The sequence below is a fragment of the Macaca mulatta genome, chromosome 10 (genome assembly GCF_049350105.2).
Source record: "Macaca mulatta isolate MMU2019108-1 chromosome 10, T2T-MMU8v2.0, whole genome shotgun sequence".
NCBI lineage: Eukaryota > Metazoa > Chordata > Mammalia > Primates > Cercopithecidae > Macaca > Macaca mulatta.
In genome coordinates, this window is record NC_133415.1 from 42,102,488 (window position 1) to 42,121,499 (window position 19,012).

General features: G+C 45.2%; 1 pseudogene across 1 annotated transcript; it reads right to left on the reverse strand.

Moving 5' to 3' along the window:
• Nucleotides 1-1,176: 1,176 nt before the first annotated feature.
• LOC721875 (protein FRG2-like-2) lies at nt 1,177-8,451 on the reverse strand (annotated as a pseudogene). The gene is made up of 4 exons (XR_013399694.1): nt 8,194-8,451; nt 7,893-7,989; nt 7,586-7,663; nt 1,177-7,265 (listed from the first exon to the last, which is right to left on the reverse strand). The product of XR_013399694.1 is annotated as a protein FRG2-like-2 (transcript).
• Nucleotides 8,452-19,012: the final 10,561 nt, after the last annotated feature.

A 19,012-nucleotide genomic window follows, 5' to 3' on the forward strand; every position in this document is an offset into this window, starting at 1 on the left:
GGCCTTTCAGGAGGGACGACAAGGGAACCAAAACAATTTTTCCGCGGCAAGTCGGAGGACCGGAGGGGATCCCAGGACCGTGGGCCCTGAACCCTGACTCCTCGGAGCACACGCGGTCCTGAGCCGGCCCGATGTGTTGGAAGATCGGGAGCTGGAGATCCGGGGAAGGCCTGGGGCGTCTGAGAAAGGGAGGCCGCCTGGAGAGTCCAGAGCCCTGTCAGGGGATGGAGGCCTCTGGCGGTCCCGTGCGTGGTCTGGTCTGGGCGACGGCGGGACATTCTGGAAGGTGGGTGGAAAGCACAGCGCGGCGACAGGTGGTGCTTGGGCGGAAAGGGGGAGAGCTGCCTGGCCTCGGGCGAGCGGTTCCGGGGTGCCTGAGCCTCGCGGCCCAGGGTTGGTGAGGACGCCTGGAATCAGGCGGGCATAGCTGGACCAGGCTCTTGGACCAGCCAAGGCGCCACTGCCATGGTCTACGGCCATACCACCCTGAACACCAGAGAGACCCCGACCTCGGCCCACGCCACTCCTCCCGCCACAGGGATGGGGGCACTCTACAAATCTCAGGGCCCACAGAACCAAGAGGCCAGGGAGGAGCCAACAAAGGAATGATGCTACGAAACACACGCCAAAGCCACCAACCAACCCAAGTAAAAACAGGCCTCAGGGCTCCCTTGGTCCTCCCGCGTGGGCGGCCCTGCCCTCTGTTCTAGCCCGGCCCAAGAACCCTCCACCGTACCCTGCTCAAAGGGGCCTTGTCTACCAGAGCAGAGCCTCCCTCTCCAAGTCTCTGTTGCTCTCGCTCTCCAGCTCCCTCACCTCTCTCTCTCCTTCCCTCTCCACTTTTCCCTCTCTCTCTCTCTTTCTCTCTCTCTCTCTCTCTCTCTCTCTCTCTCTCTCTCGCTGGCTCTCTCTCTCTCTCAATCTCCCCCACCTCCGTCCCTCTCTCTATCGCTGTTTCTCTCTCTCCTTCCATTTATATCTCTCCACCCCTCTGTCCCTTGCTCTCCTTCAAGCTGTCTGTGTCTTTGTGTGTCTGTGTGTTTGGAATGGGTTTGCTCGTGATTGTGGTGGGGTGTGTCTGGATGTCCGTCAGTACCTTTGTCCCGGGTTTAAGCTGCCGACTCTATTGCCAGCGCGTGGGTGTCACAGTTGCCGTGATAGTCTCACACACGCAGATGTGTGGATCTCGTTCATTTTCATGTAGAAAACGAGAGCAAAATCACAGAGAAAAGAAACGTCCCGTGCATCACTGCCGTACGATGGATTCCTGTTTCCTGCAACATAGGGAGTCTCCACTGTGGCAGGTTTGGAAACTGGAAAGGAGCGCGAAGACACGGTGCTGCTTTTCTCCCTTCCCTGGAGGTTTCTGGGTCCCCACAGAGGTCGGGAAACAAACAGTCAACATGATCACGATTTTGAGGACCGGAGACACGTGAGCAACAGGCCCCCTTGCGGAGGGCAAAGAAACCTGGAACCCGAAACCAGGCTTCTGTCGGCCTGAGTGCGACTCCTGTGCGGATGGGACTATCCGCCTCGCCCTCTGTTGCAAGCTCAACGTGGGGCTATGTCATCTGTGAACCATGTGGATGAAAAACGGACAACCACCTAGTCTCGGCTCATTGCTCTCTGGGCGATTCACTCATTCCTTCGGAAATGGAATTCATCTGAATTGTTGCAGGATGAAGTAACCCAGGCTGGCGATCCGGCGGGCGGGTGAGTGCCTCCCCGGCCAACGGGGCTGTGGGCCGAGCACTTAGCCCACACTGGGCACCCAACATTTTCCCGGAGTGCTGGGTCCTGTTGGTCCTGGAGGCAGAAGACAGTTTTCCTCTCTGCCTTCCTTTGTCTGTTTCTTGCTCCTTTTGTCCCTTGGTCCATCCTTCCCTCTGTTCTTCCCTCCCTACCTCGGTTTTTTTCCTCCCTTTCTCCCTCCCTCCCTCTTTCTCTCCCTTCTGGAGTCCTTCCGTCCATCCATCCTTTCTTAGCTCGATCCTTGCGTCCCACTCTGTCTCCGCTCCTGTCCTCCTCTCTGCCTGCCTTCCCTCTTGCCTGGAAAGGGCAGCAGGCCGTTTGCGCCCGGTCTCGGATCTACATTTAGTTGCAAGGAGCTCCGTGGTGATGTTGAAGAGGCTGGCAGGACGCGAGTTGTCAAGGGATGGTGGAGCTAAGAGGCAGAGGAGTTGAGCCGCGAAAAGGAGAACTGTCCTGGCTTCTGCCCGGGCCCAGTGTTTCGCGGACTGAGGTCTCTGCCAACCCGACTGAAGAACGCGGGGGAAAAAGGGATGAGAGCTCCTCTTGGTCTGGTTGGAAAATCTAGGCGGCTGTCTACGACCCGCGCTTGCACAGTAGACAGTCCACCTCCCGGTACCTGGGCGGCCTCTGGGATCCCCGAGATGCTCAGGAAAGAATGACAGCCCTCTTCTTTGTGGAGTCTCTCACCGGACCTGGAACTCGGGGATCCTAGACAGGTCAGCTGGAAGGGAAGAGACGCCTCTCCATACCCAGTCAGAGATTCATCACGAAGGAGAGGCCGCCTCCCTGCCCCCACCCCCCGCCCCAACCCCGTGTCCTAAAGCTCCTCAAGCAGAGCCCGGTGTTCCTCCTGGTTGAGGAGTGGTTCCAGCGGAGCCGGCTGTTCCACGTCCTTCAGCTCCCCCAGTGGCGCCGGATCTAAGAAATGTTGTGCCTTTTGCTGAAACTCTAGGGTCGACAGGAGCTCAGGCTGGAGGGGAGTGCAGACTAGTGCCGAGGCTTCTGGAGCCTTTGGGAGGGCGCCTGATGGCTTGCATCTGTGCTTGACGCGCGGAGGACTCCGGGGTCGCGGGCTCCGGAGGTGGAGCTGCCCCATCTTCGGGTTCCCACGCCGCCCTGGCGACCTGGGGCTCCAGCCCCACCAGCGACTCCGCTGGGACGTGGGTGGCGCAAGCACATCTTGGTCCTGTGACTCAGCTGGAACGGACCCAGGCTGTCCCAGCGAGCAAGTGCCCAGCAGGCCACCGCTCTGTGGGTCCTGGTCTTTCTGGCATTTGTTGGGGTGCAGAGGCCACCTAGAAGTCTGAGGGTGGGACAGTCCCACTTCCGGAGGAGCCAGGGCACCCAACACAAAGCCCCGAGTGCAGGGGCAGGTGCGGAGATTCCCGCTGCCTGCACAGCCTGGCTGGGCTGGAGCAGGGCGACGGCCCTTGACCCCTGGCTCGTGAAAGCTCCCTGTGGGAGAGCCCCAGGCACACAGGGCATGTGGGGTGCGGGAAGCCCCTTTCCCCACGCCCCGATGTGGGTGAAGGCGACCGACGAGGGAGCGGGCGGTGGGGGACACCCGCCGGGGGCCGCGTTGCACAGGCCGCCTGTGTGCGCAGGTGCCCTGCCACCCTGGCCTGGATGCCTGACCCTCCGGTTCTGAAACCAAATCTGAATCCAGGACTCCTGGAGGCCCGTCTCTCTGGCCAGTTCTTCCCTGATGGCGATGCCTGGAAAGCGATCCTGCTCGAAGGCTTGCAGGAGCAGGGCGATCTGGGGCCGGGTGTCGGCGGTCCGCTTTCGCCTGCTTTCTTGTGGGCCGCGTTTCCCGGGCCAGGGCCGAGATTCCAGCCGGTGCTGCCTCAGCTGGCGTGATCTCTCATTTTGAAACCAAATCTGGACCCTGGGCTCCAGAATGTCAATGGCCTGGGTCAGCTCTTCCCTGGTGGCGATGCCCGGGTACGGGTTCCGCTCAAAGCAGGCTCGCAGGACCTCCCTTTGGCTCGGGGCGCAAAGGAGTCTCCTTCGCCATCCTCGTCCTTGGGCTTCCCTCGGGAGGGCGCTGTCGGAAGGTGTCAGGAGAGCCATGGCGGGGAGACCTGGCCGGAATTTCGCGGACAGACACTGGCAGAGAGAGGCCGGCGGGCTCCCGTGCCCCTCAGTCGGCCTGTGCACAGCACGCAGGTCCAGCCAGGAGGCGGGCCCAGCCAGAAGCCCTTAGAAAGACCTGCCACCTCCACCCTTCATGAATATGCATGAGCTCCGGGCCCAAAGTCCGGGGTAGCCGAAAGGTTTCCGAAGCTGAGAACTGCAGAGACCAGGGTCTTGTGGGGTGGGTGGGTGTAGGGCCAGATTGGAGGGGAAGAGGGGCTTTGGGGCTGGCTCTCTGGGGTTCTCCAGTAATTCTATGGAAACTGGGAGCCGCTGTCGACTCGCACACGTTTTCATGGAGAAACCAGCCTGGAAATGTGGAGCGTGGAACTGAACCTTCATGACAGTCCTGAGTTTTCCAGGCCCTCTCCGTGAAGGCAACAATGCCTATGGGTGTCGCAGTTGCTGTGATAGTCTCACACACGCAGTTGTGTGGATCGCGTTCATTTTCATGTAGAAAACGAGAGCGAAGCCACAGAGAAAAGAAATGTCCGGAGCATAACGGCCTGACGATGGATTCCTGTTTCCTGCAATATGGGGAGTCTGAAAAGTGGCCTATTTGGAAACTGGAAAGGAGAGCATCGACCCAGTGCTGCTTTTCCACGCTTCCCTGGAGGTTTCTGGGTCCCCACAGAGGTCAGGAAGCAAACAGTCAACACGATCACTCTTTCGGGGGGCTGGAGACACGCGAGCAACAGGCCCCCTTGCAGAGGGCAAAGGAAGGTGGAACCCGAAACCACGCTTCAGTGGGCCTGAGTGTGACTCCTGTGTGGCTGGAACTATCCGCCTCACGCTCTGTTGCAGACTTAACGTGGGGCTGTGTCGTCTGTGAACCATGTGGATGAAAAACGGACAACCACTCGAGTCTCAGCTCATTGCTCTCTGGGCAATTCGCTCATTCCTTGGGAGACGGAATTCGTCTGAACTGCTCCGCAAGGAAGTGACCCGGGCTGGCGATCCGGAGGCCCGGTGAGTGCCCCGCAGGCCGACGCGGCTGTGGGCCGAGCCCTTAGCCTGCACTGGGCGCCCATTTTCCCGGAGTGCGAGGTCCTGCTGGTCCTGGAGGCAGAAGACCGCTTTTCTCTCTGCCTTCCTCTCTCTGTCTCTTGCTCCCTTTCTCCCTCTTTCCCTCCCTTCCTCCCTCCCCGCTCCCTACCTCCCTTCCTCCCCCTCTCCCCACTGTTTCCTTTCCGATGTCCCTCTGTCCATCTGTCTTTTTCTCACTCCATTCCTCCCTTTCTCTCTGTCTCTGTTCCTCTCTCCATCTCTGTTTTTCAACATTATATGATCCCATTGTGTGTATCTGTGTGTTAACATTTTTTTTTTAGCCATAAAGTTCATTTTCATTAAGGTACGTACATTGCTATTTCTACACGTTATTTATGTATGTGCATTTGTTTAATAGACATAAATTTATTTCAGTTATTCTACAGCATAGTGTAAGCATAACTCGTAAGCAGCGTCAACCTGAAAACTGTGTGATTCACGTGACTGTGGTTCTTTTCTATCGCAGTGGTCGAGAATAAAGTCTCTGTATCTCCAGTTTCTATCTGTGTATTCCCGTTGAACTGGCCCCATTTCCTGTAGTGATAGAACACTGTCCCCAGTTACGACAAAAGCTGTGGGCTGCAGGGAGGTCAGGGTTAGGATGACGCAGAAGTGAAGATAAGACATTCTCTTTTTCACGTCTTTATTAAATACAAATTCCACATGAAAGAAATTTAAAATTCCAAGCAACATTAATGTCTATTTCAATATTACATAAAATGAAAATTATAAAGCAACCAAACAAGTAATTAATACTCTTAGATAATGAAAGATTGTATGATCTCAGTACAAAATACAAATAGAATATACATCAAATATAACAAAATGCACTGTATTGTAGTATGTGATGAAATCTCCATATCCTGCAATATAGTACAATCATTTGAAATGTATAAAATACAATAAAATTTAAATTTAGGATGTTTAAAATGAAATAAAACATGAGTCAGGTGAATAAATAAGTACAATCATTTACCATTTAATGTATCTTGACTTAAATTTTATGTAGAAATATTAAAAATAACACCTTGCATAGTAATTTTATTGTATCAAACTATAAAAATGTATAGACATTTTCCCACAGGGAGTACTAATAATGGTTTGTGAATATTAGTACTCCATGGGCGCAGGCTGGAAGAGTGAGAGCCTATAACCTTTTCCAAATTAAAAGAGAAGCAATTTCTTGGTAAGGTGGCTCATGTCTGTAATCCCAGCATGTTGGGAGGTGGAGGCTGGCCAGTCACTTGAGTTCAAGACCAACCTGGCCAGCGTGACAAAACTCTTTCTTTACTAACAATACAAGAAACAAAAATTAGCCAGGCGTGGTGGTACCTGCCTGTAGTCCCAGCTACTTGGGGGGCTGAGGCATGAGAATTGTTTGAACCCAGGAAGAGGAAGTTGCATTGAGCTAAGATTGTGCCACTGCACTCCAGCCTGGATAACATAGCAAGATTGTCTCAAAAAAAAAAAAAAAAAGTATGTAACTTCATATTTACTTTTATACAATCTATGCAAATTCACATGATTACGTTCTCATATTTTTCTGATTATATAGAAATGCACGACTGTCATCAGATATCCAAAAGGCATCAAATGGCTAACATGAAATATAAAATTTGTCTATAGTCTTAGCGCTCTGCAAAATGCAGGGCTCACCATGCTGACTATATTGCTCAAGTTTCTTTCCTATGACTTTTTCGGATTCTGTCATTTGTTAACACAGTGCATCTAAAATTGTCACTGCTGGTCATCTGGAAGAATCTGAGCAGTAGCAGATCCTTGTTCTCATTCCCAGAGCTGCATCCCCTGTTGAACAGGATCAGGGTGCTCCCAGCTCAGCCTCATCTGATCCACTGACAGACTCAGTTATCTCCTGCCCAGGGAAGGGATGGGCTTCTCTATCCAGGGCTGAATCCCCAGGACCAGGCAGTGTGGCTGGGACAAGCCAGCCCTCAGCAGGGAAGACAAGCTGCCTGGGTGGCCATGGCATAGAATGTCTCCACCTGGGCACACAGAGGCCCCGGAACCGAGTGAGCAGTGTCAGCTGCTCCCAGGTTAGTGGAGAATGGATCTGCTGGTCCTGCACCTGGGCTAGGTCTTGATAAATAGCCTCCGACATAGCTCACACAGAGGTTATGAAGCTTTTTCGATGTGATGGTGTTTGGACTCATAGGGCCTAAGACCTGTGCCTCTTGCTGTGCAAGCCCTGGAATGTCCCCTATGGTGAGCATCATATGTCTCCTGGATTTCACTGTTGTGCACAGCAGCGGAGGATCTTGATTTTTTTTTTTTTTCCAACGTCAGGCTGCACTCCTCTTCTGGACAGTTCCCTGCAGAGAAAGCATGTGAAAGACTTGCCAGAGCAGTCTCCACAGACCCTCATTTTCAGAACCTCCTGTGCACCCAGGTGAACCCCATTTGTCTCTCTCACTCCTTCCAGGCCATCTCAGCACTGGAATGAAGTAAGACTGAACCCCTTGTGAGTCCCCAAATATTCTCAAAGTGCTAAGATCTCAAAAATTTACTTGTCAGTAACTGCCTTTCCGCTCAAGTCTGGTATGAAAGTTTCCTGATAATTTGCTTTTTGGGGCAAATCAAAAACAAAAAAACCCACCACTACCACCACCAACAAAAAACACCAAGATTCTACCTGCCCTGTCTTGGCAGCTGTCCTTGGAGCCAATTTCTCTTTTCCTGCAGTTTTCCCGATATGAACTGGACTCTGGTTCTGTGAATACAATGAGAGTTTGAGAAAGTGCCTCCAACTGAACACCCTGAAATCCCTAGTCCATCCTGGACACACAGGAGCTCACGTTGCCACCAAACCCCAGCTCTCTTCTGTTCTCCAGTGTCCAGGATCTGTACGGCCCTGGCTGCCAAGGAGCTCCCAGTTTCCTGGCCAGGGGAGCCTGTGTTGCTGCTGTGTCCCTTCTCGCCTGGAAAGAGTCAAATCTTACCGGATCCGGCAGTGTTGTTGCCGGCCTTGAGCTTGGTTTCCTCAGAATTCTCCTCCTTGTTTGGATTGGGCTCCGATCCTGCTGCAAAAGGGTCTATCTCTGATGCTTTTTTGCGGATCACTCTTTCATGTGAAACTCTTCTGCCAGCGTCACGAGTGAACACATTTCTCAAAGTCCCCTGAGGGCACTAAGCCATTTCCCACCCTCAAATCTCAAAATAAAGCCCTACTAAGACACATGGCTCAGTATCCCTGATTCCAACCCTCCTTCCAGCCTCCATGGGAGAAGCCCAAGGCCTTACTTTCCTTTGTATGTGCTTCTCTCTGGAATGGGAGGAGGCGATCTTGTCTTTTCCTTTGAGTGTTTTCTTCTCATCTGAGCTCTTTTCTCTAAAGATCTGTGGGTAAGGGGGCTGGTCAGTGGGTCCTTGGATGGAGGAGCAGTGGAGATCCCGGTCTTCATTTTCCTTTCCCATGTTGAGGCTCAAGTGAAAAGAGCCCACTCTTACTCGTCCAAAGGCGGACTGTGGGTTATTCTGCTGGACCTCCCTTTTATACATCTCTCGGCTGGGCGTGGATGACTCTTATTGGTTGAAAGGGTACCTCCTTCCTGCCACTTCTTAGAGGCTCAACAAGAAGTTTCTTGCTGTAGTTCTACTGGGGACCAAGACACAGTTAAGGAGAGACTTTTTCAGGATCCTGTCATAGTGACAAGAAAACAAAGAACCAGGAGCACAGGGATCAGAAGATTGGGGAATCATTTCTTTCGATTTCTGTCTCAGTTACATTTTGCACAGAAAGAGAATTTATTATACGTAGTGTTAACATTGTATACATAGATATAATTTCTTAAATGTTTGGAAACAACAAATGTCAAATTGTGGTTGATTGTATTAGATCCACACATATATGATGAAATAAAAATGCAGAGAAAAAATAAATACCAAATGAAATGGCCCTTTCCTATCTTAAAAATGGGGAAGATAATTAGATCAAATGCAAAAAAATTGAATTGATTAGATTAGAGCCAGTGCTAACCTGATCAGCCCCTATTTCCTGAGGTAGCAAAAAGTCTAGGTGGAAAAGCTTTCCTCCTTTCTCACCCTGCCTCAGTCATCCTGGGAGCACCACTGTGTTCTGTGGAATTTATCCAGCCTCCCTAGTAAAAATGGACTTGATCCCAAACAGGTAACCCAACTGATCACAAGAAAAACAGCCTAGATTCTGAACATTCTGCTCCTGTCTTCACACAGCAGATACCACCCAAATCCCATCAAAGCCCACATAGTTTCTCAACATTCACCATCAAGACATATCCCAGGGCAGCCTCTCAAAATTGCCTCAGTGAGACGGGACAAGGTGTGGGGGAGCTCCAGGTTCAGAACAGTGGCCTCATCCCTTCCTACTGCGGCCGAGTCTGTCTCTGCTGGTCAGAGCCCTCAGATTATAGAAGGATAAGTTCATGTCCCAGCAAGTGTTTCCTGAAAGGACCTTCTTCTCTCCCCATATGCTGAGGAAAGCATGCAGGAATGAGACCTTCTGTGTTAGGGAGTACTCAGCCTCCAGTCCCAGATGACTTGATTGACTAATGAGCTGAATCCTTGAGGAGGAGAAGGACGCGGGGAAGAGACTGTTGGGCGAGTCTGTGTTTTCCCAGCTGTGCTTTCTGTGCAAAGAATGAAACCAAAAAAGATAATAGTGGTCGACAGACACTGCCTAGTGAAATTATCTGAATGTAAATGGAACTTATCATAATATTGTTATGTATTATAATATGATACATAAAATTTATTTGACATCTAAATAAATTTTGATATATTATGCTATAACATCATGTAAAACTTGGTCAAGTAATTTTATAAGAAAATTGAGTTAAATTCTGTAACAACATTAACATATAAACTCAATAGAAAGCTAGGAAAATTGTCTGCTCTTGTGTAAATTACTGCTTTTTGGATAACTCTGTAAAGGTGTGAAGACAGGTCTGCTACTTATTTTATAAGTAAGTACTTGATAAGACATCAACTTGCAAATCTTTGCTGTTTTTAACTAGTGCCCTCTCAAGATATGAGAATATTTTACTCTAAGAAAGTATTTTCATAGATACCATAATAGGAATTTTGTTCATTTTAGTTAATACATTATTATAACATGTATTGGTTATTAATAATTTATGTCATTGTTAAAATATACTTCTACAGGCAACATATTACACACGTGTTTTGATTTGTCCTTTAATCTCAGGTAAATTTTTTAAATTTTTATTTCTTAAATTCTATTTATTTTAGATAAAAGAAGCCTTATAACTGCCATATGCTGTACTTTCTTAGAAAGAGAAATTCTCAGGCAAAACTCAGGCCTGGCCAGGCACAGTGGCTCATGCCTGTAATCCCAGCACTTTGCGAGGCCAAGGTGGGTGGATCACCTTAGGTCAGGCATTCGAGTCCAGCCTACCCAACATATGGAAACCCCATCTGTACTAAAAATACAAAAAAAAAAAAAAATTAGTTGAATGTGGTGGCTCATGCCTGTAATCCCAGCTACTCAGGAGGCAGGAGGATTGCTTGAACTCAGGAGGCAGAGGTTTTGGTGAGCCGAGATCACGCCACCGTACTCCAGCTGGGTGACAGAGCAAAACTCCATCTCAAAGAAAGAAAAAGCTCAGCCTTATTTTTATCAAAATCTAGATTTTAAATAACATTTCTAGGTGTCTCCTTTCAATCAAAATCCAAAACAAAGCAAACAAAAAATATCTAGGTACTTCCCATGAATATTAATAACTGTTAAATTGGGTACTTTTATTTTTAAGAGAGGGATTGTTTATACGGATGTGTTGATGTGTCAAACATGTACAGTTAAGATTGTACCTTTTTTTGACAGAGTCTCACTCATCCCTCTGGATGGAGTGCAGCAGTGCAATCACAGCTCACTGCAGCCTTGACCTCCCAGACTCCAGTGATCTTCCCAAGTCAGCCTCCCAAATAGCTGTGATGACAAGTGGACACCACTGTGCCTAACTAACTTTTAAAAAATTGTTGTAGAGATGAGATCTCACTATCTTGCCCCAGTGAGTTCTTGTTATGTTGCCTAGGCTGGTCTCAAAGTGAGACCTCTGAGCTCTGGCTCCCAAAGTGATGAGGTTACAAACGTGAGCCACCATGCCCAGCCAAGATTAGACTTTTCAGTGAGTGCACATCTTACCTCAAAAAAACAAAACCAAAAAACCAAAAACTTATTAAAAGATAAAGTCTGAGTTAAAAATGGGTTCACATTAATGATTTTTAATTTGGTACTTCTATTGTTAAAAGAGGGATTGTTTATATCAATGCAAACCCTTATTTATTTATTTATTTATTTATTTATTTATTTATTTATTTTGAGACAGAGTCTCACTCTGTCACCCAGGCTGATGTGCAGTGGCACAATCACAACTCACTGTAGCCTCAAACTCCCAGAATCAAGGGATCCTGCTGTGTCAACATCCCAAGTAGCTGGAACTACAGGTGTGCACCACTGCACCTGATTAATTTTTTTAAAAATTTTAAAATAAAGTTGCGGTCTCACTATGCTGCCCAGGCTGCTCTCAAACTCCTGACCTCAAATGCTCCTCCTGCCTCATCATTCAAAAGTGATAGGATTAGACAGGTGGAAGCCATTGTGCTCAGCCAAGATTTTATCTTCAATGAGCATGCATTTTGTATCAGAAACAAATCATAAATGATAAAGCCTGTGTGAGAAATGAGTTGAAGTATAGATAATACAAAATTGGCATGTTATTAGGTGTTGTTAAGCCTGGGTAACAGGCCTATTGTACTGTTTCTTTTATTTTGTATATACTTTAAATTTTCTGTGATAAAACATGTGTAAGAAAACAAAGTTGATCTACAATGTTAGCCCTTAAGATCTTAGTGACTTTGGGGGAGCAAAAAGAGAGAAAGTGGTTGCCAGGGCATCAGTGAAGCTGGTTCTATTTCTAGGTTACACACGTGTGCTCACTTTGTAATAACTCATTGAACTTTACGTGATTTCTTTGTATACGTCTTTCTCCATGAATGTTATACATATATAAAAATTTAAATATTACCTATTTGCATGAAATTTTAACTTCATATCTCAGAATAATTGCACTGTCTTGTATTGTTTTAAAGTGGGACGTGTTTATTCAGGTCATCATCAGGTGGATATTAATATTCCAAGGTATTCACTTATGTCCTAACACTTTGGTGACCTTCTAGGTCTTCCCATGTTTACATTCAATTTAGTAGGTAGGATAGTTTTAATTTTTTAGGGTATAGGCCAAGCACGGTGGGTCATGCCTACAGTCTCAGCTCTTTGGGAGGCAAAGGTGGGATAATCATTCAAGTCCAGTATTTTGAGTTTTTTTTTAGGATGCAGTTATTCTTCAGCAAAGTCCTCTCCCCACAGTGAGGTTCAGCAATGCAATGGTGTCTAGCACATACTATGCATTTGGTATGAGTAGAACTGGATTGAATCAGGAATAAAATGTGTAGCAGAGGGAAGTTCTGCAAAGAAAAGTAGGTAATGCAGGTAAGATCAGAAGACTACAACCCAGCAGCAAATCTTGCCATTCATTTCAGGAAACCATTTGCCATTAGGTCACCAGAAGAGGTTGATTTAAAGCAGCAGTTTGAGGGCTTGGTTGTACCCCATAGTCACCCAGAGGGCTTTAAACAGCACTGTGGTCCAGGTCCCACTACAGGGATTCTGAATGCATTTATCTATTGCTTTTTGAGTTTAGGTAATTTTAAAAGCCTCTCTGGTGATTCTCATGTGCACCCAGGGGGAACAACGCCTGGTTCGGTGTGAGAAATGCATTTGCTGTGCATGCTTTCCGTGTGTGCAGCGGTGATTTGCCCCGTGGCCACTCCTGAGTTTGGGGTCTTAGAAAATACAGTTGTCCTGTTAAAAATCAAAAAACAACGTCAAGACACACTCAGCTGTTTGGCTAAAATGCAGCAGGAGAAAATATATTCTCAACAGATATATCTGGATGGCACCTGCTTTCAGAGTAAAAGGTGGTTTCAAGCACAATATAGCACTTTTTTCCTACAGGCTTTCAAGGTCTTTTACTATCATATCCTTATGAATCACAGGAATAAAAACATCATAGTTATAGGACTGTCCAATATGGTATTGGGAAAAAAATTAAGGGCATGTCTTCCATGTTCAGGTACCCTGATTAAAATCAGTTAAGACCCATCTGCCTGGTGTGGTGGTTCACACCTGTAATTCCAGCACTTTGAAAGGCAGAGGCTGGAGGATTACTTGAGCTCAGGAATTCAAGACCAGCCTGCTCAACATAGAAAAACTTCATCTCTACCAAAAATACAAATATTAGCCGGTTGTGGTAGTGTGCACCTGTGGTCCCAGCTACTTGGGAGGCTGAGGTGGGAGCCCAAAATGTCAAAGCTGCAGTGAGCCACTGCACCCCAGCCAGAGTGACAGGGAAAGAGACCCTGTCTCAGAAATAAAAATGAGTAAAGAGACCCATTCTCTTAGACACACTCCTTCTTCTACATAAGACACGGGGCTTTTGACCTGAAATGTTTTAAGATAAACTGAAAATTCTCCCATGATCAGGAGCAGTAGATGGGGGTTGCTCACTTCCTGCTCTTTGAGTTGAAGCTTGGCAGAGGTCTGGAGACTCAAACTGATGAATGTATTAATTGCTTTCTTTTCATATGTTGTATTAAGCTATGCTTGCACTGCTATTTAGAAAACCTGAGACTGGGTAATTTATAAGAAGAGTTTGATTGGCTCATCGACCTGAGACTGGGTGATTTATAAGAAAAGAGTCAGATTGGCTCATGGTTCTGCAGGCTGTACAGGAAGCACAGCACCGGCGTCTGCTTCTGGGAAGGCCTGGGGAGCTTACAATCACATGAGAGTAGCAGGCGTCTCACGTGGTAGAAGCAGGAACAAGAAAGATGGGGAGGGACGGGCGACACTTCTAAACAGCCATATCTCGTGAGTACTCACTATTCCAAGGACAGCGCAGAGCCACGAGGGACTCACCCTGTGATTCAACCACCTCCTCCCCAGGCCCCACCTGCCACATTGGGGATGAAAATTCAACATGAGATTTGGAGCGGATGTCTAAACTACATCACATTACCATCAGAAAAACAGATGAAGAATTCATGGTTTCTGCTGTCCGAAAACTTTTCGTCTAGAGCAAACGGATTAATGGCTGAATTCAGCATCCTGTGGTCGGAAGGGAGAAGGGAGCTGCACAGGGGGCCTTGGCTGCATTTGCTCCACTTCCCTTATGCTGTTCTTCTGAGTTCCGATGTCACCACCTGAAGGGCTATTCGTGGACAGAAGAATTATTGTTATTGTTGTGATTATTTCTATATCTTTCATCTTGGAAAAAAAAATGGTTTTTAGCTTCCCATATAATTGTCCTAAAAAACCCCGAGAGTTTTACTTAAGTTTCTTGTTATCATGCGTAATAAAAATTGACAGGGAAGTGGCTAAACAGATAAAATTACACAAGCTCTAAGAGTCGAGTTTCTGTTGGGCAGGCTTAGGAAAGACAAAACTGGACATACTCCACCAGCATGGACATCAGAAATATGGGATCTACTTTCTGGTCCAGCCCTGCCCAGATCCACCTTCTTCTAAGGCCTCATCCAGGTCTGGCCTCACCCTAGAATCTTCTCTCCCAGAACTGATTAAAGGAGATCGGAGATTCAGGTGTGGACTCCTGCTGTCTCCTGAGCTGGTGCCAACAATTTCCTAAAATGGAAAAGCAGATAAATGGAAGTAAATAATTATATTTGGGGACCATAATTTCTTTTTCACTGAAGCCAGTGCTTCTAGAGACATCCCACCTAGCAACTTGTTTTCCATTCCTGCAAATCCAGTGGCTGCTCCACAAGGCACAATAAAGTAAATATAAATATAAAACATCTCTCTGAACAGTTCACCCTGTTTTCTCTATCCCTGTCATCTGTCAATATAGCTTTTATTCTGCACATTTTACTTTTCAGGTAAATAATTTTTAAAATGGAAGAAAAAATAGAAATGCTAGGCCCTTCATTTAAATCCTAAAAATTACAAAAAACTTAGCACCCAAATCCCAGGGTGCTGAGGATTAATTCAAATCATGCAGTGTTTCCTGAACAGTGCTTTGTGACAGACTTCTGAGCTCACATCATAATGTTTGCTGAACAGTGCTCTGTGACAGACTTCTGAACATATGGTACGTGCTCAATAAACATTGTATTAACTCATGTGTATGTGTTTTCCAAATGCAGACTTACTCAAACATTGATGCCTTCTCTAGGTTTTCTAAACTGTAAAGAGTCAGCAGAAAATGACATTTGGAAATGGTGATTGGTGGTTTCCACTTTAGGCCAAAAGTATTTGTGTTGTGGTAAGAGTGTTGGGTGTCAGGAGCTCTGTGCTGTGCCTACTTTCTCTAGCTGAGTGCTAGTATATTGGACGTAGTGGAAGAAACATCATCATTAAGAGGAGACATTTTAAAGAAGCCAATTTATGGACCCCTTCCAAACCTGAAGAATCATGTTACTAAAAGAGAGGCCTGGAATGGGAAATAATTCATATGCACATTGAAACTTGAGAGGCAGCTGGGCAGAATCACATTACTAAGAGATAGACCTGGAATCGGAAATAATTCATAGGCACATTGAAACTTGAGAGGCAGCTGAGCGTGGTGTCTCACGCCTGTAGTCCCAACACTTTGGGAGGCTGAAGTGGGCAGATCACCTGAGGTCAGGAGTTCAAGACCAACCTGGGCAACGTGGTCAAACCATGTCTCTACTAAAACACACAAAAATTAGCCAGGTGTGGTGACTGGTGCCTGTAATCCTAGCTACTCAGGTGGCTGAGACTGGAGAATCGCTCGAACCTGGGAGACGGAGGTTGCAGTGAGCCAAGATGGCGCCATGGCACTCCTGCCTGGACAATAAGTGGAAACTCTGTCGAAAGAAAGAAAGAGAAAAGAAAGCAAGAAAGAAAGAAAGAAAGAGAGAGAGAGAGAAGGACAGAAAGAAAGAAAGAAAGAGAGAGAGAAAGAAAGGAAAGAAGAAAAAGAAAGAAAGAAAGAAAAAGAAAGGAAGGAAGAAAGAAAGAAAAAGAAAGAAAGAAAGAAAGAAAGAAAGAGAAAGGAAGGAAGAAAGAAAGAAAAAGAAAGAAAGAAAGAAAGAAAGAAAGAAAGAAAGAAAGAAAGAAAGAAAGAGAAAGGCAGCAAGGCAGGAAGGGAGAAACTTAGAAACTTGAGAGGCAATACTTAGCTAAGTGGCTGCCAGCCCAGGCTTCTAGCCATAATCACATGTCCAGCTTAAAGAAATACCATCACCTGTGCCCTCCCCAGAGACTCTGTGTATTGGTCTTGGTGGGAGTATCTATGTGGTTGTAATTAGAAAGTCAAATTGTCCCTCTTTGATGATCACATAATGCCATATACACAAAAAATCTAAAGACCACCAAAAAAACTCTTAATTTGATAAACTTAATAATGTTTCAGGATGCAAAAATCAATGTACAAAAATTAGTAGCATTTTTATACACTAATGATGATCAAGCTGAGAACTGAATGAAAAAGTCACTTCCTTTTACAATAGCTACAAAAAAGGTAAAATGCTTAGAAATACAATTAGTCAAAGAGAGGAAAGATCCCTACAAGGAAAACTACAAAACACTGATGAAAGAAATTGCACCTGACACAAATGAGGAAAACATTCCATGCTCATGGATTGAAAGAATTATGATCATTAAAAGGACTCTACTGCCCAAAGCAATCTACATATTAAATGCAATTCCTACCAAAATGCCAATGTTATTTTTTATAAAATTAGAGAAAAAATTCTAAAATTCACATGGAACCACAAAAAGAGCCTGAATAGCCAAAGCAAATATAAGCAAAGAGAATAAAGCTGGAGATATTACATTATCTGACTTAAAATTTTACTAGAAGGCTTTCGTAACCAAAACAGCATGGTACTGATATAAATTGACAATGGTACAGAATTGAGAACCTAGAAATAAAGCCACATACCTACAGACTACTGATCTTTTACAAAGTCAACAAAAACATTCACTGGAGAAATGACATCCTATTCAACAAATTGTGCTGGAAAAATTATATTGCCATATGCAGAACTATGGAATGGCATCCCTATATCCCACTATATACAAAAATCAACTCAATATGGATTAAAAGACTAAAATGTAAGACCCGAAACTATTAAAATGCTAGAAGAAACTCTCCGATAAACTCTTCTGAACATTGACTTGGACAAAGAATTTATGACTAAGAGCTCAAAAGCAGATGTAACGATAACAAAAATAGACAAAAGGAACTCAATGAAACTAAAAAGCTCCTGAAAATGAGATTTCTAATTAACACAGTGAACAGAAAACCTATGGAATGAGATAAATGTTTACAAGTTTTGCATGTGACAAAGATCTAATCTCCAGAATATACGAGGAACTCAAACAGCTCAACAAAAATAAAACAAGTAACCATTAAAGAGCAAGTAAAGAATATGAACATTAAAAAAAAAAAAAGACAATGATGGTCAACAAGCATGTAAAAGATGCTCAGCGCTGTCAATGATCAGAGAAATGCCAATTAAAAATCACAATGAGATACCAACTTACACCATGCAGAATGGCTATTACTAAAAAGCAGAAAAATGAGCTATCAGCAAGGATACAGATAAAAGAGAACACTTATACATTGTTTGTGGAAATGTAACTTTCTACAACCTCTATGGAAAACAGTATGGAGATTTCAAAAAAGACCAAAAATAGAGCTTCCGTTTGATTCAGCACTCCCACTACTTGGTATCTACCCAAAGGAAAATAATTTATTGCATAAAGAAAATACCCACACTCACATGTTTATCGCAGCACTATTCACAATAGCCTATATATGAAATCAATTTAAATTTATCAATCAATAATAGAATAAAGAAAATGTGCTATACATTTATATCATGGAATGCTAAGCAGTCATGAAGAAGAATAAAATCATGTATTTTGCAACAACATGAATAAAACCGGAGGCCATTATCGTAAGTGAAAAAAACTCAGAAACAGAAAATGAAATTCTGCATTTTCTCACTTGTAAGTGGGAACTCAATTATGCATACACTTGGTATAGAGACTGGAATAATAGATACTGGAGACTCAGAAAGGTGGGAGATTGGCAGAGGGTTTAGGAATGAGAAAATAACTAACTGGGACAATAAACAGCATTCAGATGATTGTCACACCAGAAGCCCATACTTCATCACTATGCAACATGCTTCTGTGAGGGAACTGCATTTGTACTCTCTAATGTATTAATAAAGAGATAAAAAAGGCCTGGGTCAGTGACTCAAGCCTATAATCCCAGCACTTGGGAAGGCTGAGGTGGGCAGATCACGTGGTTAGGAGTTCAAGACCAGCCTGGCCAATATAGTGAAACCCCGTCTCTACTAAAAATACAAAAATTAGCCGGGCATGGTGGAGCAGGCCTGTAGTCCCGCCTGTAGTCCCAGCTACTCGGGAGGCTGAGGCAGGAGAATCACTTGAACCCGGGGAGCGGAGGTCGTGGTGAGCCAAGATTGTGTCACTGCACTCCAGCCTGGGAAACAGAGGGAGACTCCATCTCAAAAAAAAAAAAAAAAAAAAAAAAAAAAAGAAAAGAAACTTTGGCTTTTATCAAGAGGGCAAACTGAATAGACCTCATAATTTTCATAGATAATTAGATTAGTCAAAAAAATTTTAATAAAAATAAAAAATAGTATTGTATTTAAGAATGGGATAGAAAGATAATTTGATGAATTAGAGTAGTTAGTACTTAGCACATACCATATGTTAGGCTAGATTCTAAACCACTTAGACATTTATGGACAGAATATCTAACAGAGTAAAATAAATAACACAAAGACTCATTGGCAACGACGAATTGACATATTTTCAATCTTATTAGATGATATTAAAACCATTAACAAATTTACTGTTTTGTTTCATAATAAAAAAGAATGTTAAATAACTTCATTAAAAAGTTTAATTACGCATATAGATAAATGGGCAGCATTTTGACCAGCAGACAGAGGATACACATTTTCAAAAACAAGACAAAAT